The sequence below is a fragment of the Nicotiana tabacum genome, chromosome 6 (assembly GCF_000715075.1).
Source record: "Nicotiana tabacum cultivar K326 chromosome 6, ASM71507v2, whole genome shotgun sequence".
Lineage (NCBI taxonomy): Eukaryota > Viridiplantae > Streptophyta > Magnoliopsida > Solanales > Solanaceae > Nicotiana > Nicotiana tabacum.
This window is the reverse complement of record NC_134085.1, coordinates 211,817,900-211,822,253: the sequence shown is the minus strand read 5'-3', so window position 1 is coordinate 211,822,253 and position 4,354 is coordinate 211,817,900.

Below are 4,354 nucleotides of genomic sequence, written 5' to 3'. Positions count from 1 at the left end.
ACAGTTTGGCCTTCTTGTTGTAGTACCTTTCTACTTGTTGCTTCTGGGCTACCATTCTTATGTGGGCCATGTCTCTCCGCTCTTCGACTTCATCGAGATCTTGTATCCTACTCTCGTCATTGCTTGGTCTGCTCTCGCTAGAGTATCTCAAACTAGGTTCTTCGACCTCGACGGGGATAACTGCATCAGTCCCGTAGACTAGCGAATATGGCGTCTCACCCGTACTAGTTTTTGGTGTGGTGCGGTATGCCCATAATACTTCCAGTAGTAGTTCAGGCAGCCCTTTGGCGTCCTCAAGCTTCTTTTTCAATATATTCAGTATTACTTTATTGGAGGATTCAGCTTGACCGTTATCGGCGGGATGATACAGCATAGAGAGTATTCGTTTGATGTGCCATTTCTCGAAAAACTCAGTCGTTTTCTTTCCGACAAACTGAGGTCCGTTGTTGCAGTTGATTTTTTTAGGGATGCCAAAATGGCATATTATGTTTTTCCATATGAACGCGATGACCTCTTGCTCACGTATCTGCGTGTATGCACCTGCTTCCACCCATTTAGAAAAGTAATCAGTTAAAACCAAAAGGAAACGTACCTTACTTTGTCCGGTTGGGAGGGGTCCGACTATATCCATCCCCCACTTTATGAATAGCCATGGTGAAGTGAAGGAATGTAGGAGTTCTCCTTCTTGATATATCATGGGGGCGTACTTCTGACACTATTCACTTCTCCTAACATAGTTCGCGACTTCTTTTTTCATGGTGGGCCAGTAGTATCCGGCACGGATTAGGCAGCGGACGAGGGTGCGGTTTCCTATGTGGGCGCTGTAGTCCCTTTATGTACTTCTTCCAGTACTCGTCTTGTTTGGTTTGGACCAAGGCATTTGGCCACGGGGGCGTCGAATATTCTTTTTTAGAGATCACCGTTTACAAGAATGTATCTAGCTGCCTGTATCCGAAGCTTTTTGGCTTCTTTCTTATCTTGCGGGAGCGTTCCATCCTGCAAATATGTTACAAGGCAGTTGCGCCAATCCCAAGTCAGGCTTATAGAATGTACCTCGACGTGGTCTATTGCAGAATGGAGAAGGGTGACCACGTTTTCCTTGTTGATATTTTTGGTAGCTGCCGCTAGCTTGGCGAGGCCGTCTACTTTGATATTCTGCGCCCTGGGTATTTGGTCGAGGCAGCATTCATCAAATTCTGGTAGCAGTTTGTGATTTTCTAACTGGTACTTTTGTAGTCTCTATTCTTTGATTTGGAAAGTCCCGGTGACTTGGTTCACCACGTTGAGAGTCGCAATGGAGGACGAGTCGTCGGGCGCCGTATTTGAGGGCTAATTTAATACTGCAATCACAGCTTCATACTCGGTCTCGTTGTTAGTCATCTTGGGGAATCGTATGGACTGGTGGATTACTTCGCCGTAGGAACTTCGAGGACGAGTCCCGGTCCCAGTCCCGATCCTGAGGCACTAGAAGCGTCGTCGGTATAGAGGACCCAGAGGTCGGTGTGTGCGGAAGCGCGGAGAGCTTCCTGCTTTACTTCAGGTAATATTTTCACGCTGAAATCAACGACGAAATCGGCGAGCACTTGCAACTTAATGGCAGCTCGCAGTTGGTATGTTATATCGTGCTCGTTTAGTTCTATGGACCATTTGTCCAATCTACCCGATAACTCGGGTTTGTGTAGGATACCCCTAGGGGGAAGGTTGTCACCACTTTTATGGGGTGACATTGAAAATGTGGTCTAAGCTTTCGTGAATCTACGACTAATGCCAAAGCTAGTTTTTCAAGGTGAGGGTACCTTGTTTGGCATCGATTAAGGTTTTGCTGATATAGTAAATCGGATATTGCATACCTTCATTTTCACAGACCAAGACTGAGCTTACAACGGCTTCGGAGACCGCTAGATACACTAGTAGACATTTACCTAGGTCTGCCTTGACGAGTAGGGGTGGCAAAAATAGATACGCTTTTAGTTTTCTCAGGGAGTCGACACATTCTGCATTCCGTTGTAGTCCGTGGTCTTTCCTTAGCACATTGAAGAATTTGTGGCATCTATCCGATGATCGTGAAATGAACCTCGACAGGGCGACTATTCGTCCTGTTAATTTCTGCACCTGCTTTTTGCTGGTCAGTACCTCCGATAATCCTTCGATGGCTCTGATCTAGTCCGGGTTGACCTTGATACCCCTTTGTGACACTATAAAACCAAGGAACTTTCCTGAGGTTACGCCGAAGGCGCATTTTTTAGGATTCAGCTTCATCCCGTATTGCCTCAATATCTCAAAGGCCTCCTTCAGATGGTCAATGTGATCCTCCTTCTTTGTCGATTTTACTAGCATGTCGTCGACTTTCTTGTAAAGAACCCATTTCGGTACTCAGGGTGTTGTAAACCTCCATGGTCTTACCGATTTGTTCTTTGAACATCTTGGTGACTAACCTTTGATATGTCACCCCTGCATTCTTGAGTCCGAACGACATTACCTTGTAGCAGTAAGTTCCTCGGTGAGTGATGAAAATGGTCTTTTCTTGATCTTCTTCATCCATTAGGATTTGGTTGTAACTGGAATAGGCATCCAAAAAGCTTAGTAGTTTATGCCCCGCTGTTGCGTCGATGAGCTGATCGATGTGCGGTAACGGAAAGGAGTCTTTCCGGCATGCTTTGTTCAGGTCGGTGAAGTCGATACATATCCCCCATTTTCCGTTCTTTTTTTTTTACCATGACTACATTAGCGACCCATTGGGGGTATTTCGAATCTCTGATGGAGCCATTGGCAAGTAATTTATCAACCTCCTCGCTGACCGCCTCATTGATGGTGGCATTGAACTTTCTCCTCATTTGCCATATCGGAGGGTAAATAGGATCAACGTTCAGCCTGTGTGTGGTGATATCCCTTGGGATTCCTAGCATATCTGAGTGGGAAAAGGCAAACAAATCGGCATTGTTAGTTAAGAACTCACGATATTTACCTGGTTCCGAGAGGTTGTGTCCGACATAAGCCTTTCTCGTGTTATCAGTATTGTCTAGTTGAACGGGATCAAGATTTTCTACGGTTGCTTTGCAGGCTTCTATGACGTCTGGGTCTTTGATGGATTCTACTTGTGCGTCGTGTTTGATTCTCGACCTGGCTGATTGATATGCCTCCACACTTGCCCCTTTTAGTTGTTTGGTGTGTGTGCAATATTGGGCGATCCGATAGCATTCTTGGGCGGTGCGTGGCTCGCCTCGGATGATAAATATCCCTCATAGGGTGAGAAATTTGATTACTTGGTAGAAACTTGACGGGACGGCTCGCATGACGTGTATCCATGGGCGTCCTATGATGGCATTGTAGGTTATTTCCTGATCCATGACGTGGAATGTCGTTTCCAGGGTGACTCCTCCTGCTAGGACAGGTAGCACTATTTCCCCAGTGTTCGCTCCACTGCATTATTAAAACCCGTTAGTGTTATGCAACGCGGTATTATTTTATCCTCGAGCCTCATATGCATGAGAACTCGTGGGTTAACAATACACGCGCTGCTTCCGTCATCCACCATTATTCTTTTTACATCGGTATCAGCGATGCGTAAAGTTATAACCAAGGCATCATAGTGAGGGAAAGAAAACCGTTGGTATCCGACTTATGGAAGATGATAATATCTTCGTCGTCATACCGTTCGTGGGCAACCGTCCATTTGAGTTTATGTGTGGTAATGAATTTCACATGGTTGATTATTATATCGTCGCCTCCGCCAATGATCATTTGTATGGCACGAGCTGGTGACAGTGGTTTTGGAGGTCCTTGAGGTTGATCGCGCCCACGAGCGAAGTTGGCCTGTCCTCGGTCGCTCAACAGTTCTTTTAGGTATCCCTAGTTTAACATTTTTACCACTTCTTGTCGCAAACCTATGCAGTCTTCGGTTTTGTGTCCTCTTTCCTAGTGGAATTCACATAGAACGTTCAACCTCCTGGTGGTCGGATCCGACTTCATCTTTGCGTCCATTGCAACTTCGTGCCGAGATTTTCCAGTGCATACACTATTTCTGAAGGAGAAACACAAAAGTTATGAGTAGATAACAGTGGAGGCATACCTCTTTCGTTTCGGGGTGGTGCGGTATGTCGAGGCGCGACATCTGTATGTCGTGGAGGAGGCAGATTGGATGTTCGGATATAAGGCCGGTGCCTTTCTCGATTGAAGCATGGTAGTTGATCCCTTCGACCATCGTTTCGGCGGTCTCTTCTTGTCTCGGTCTAGGCTGATGTTAATCGCTGGAGCGAGCCATTTAGGTCATCCTCGTCTGCCCTCACTTCGGCGCTATAGGCATTGTGGATCTCTTCCCACGTGGTAGGGGGTACTTCATGAGTCTACTCAGTAG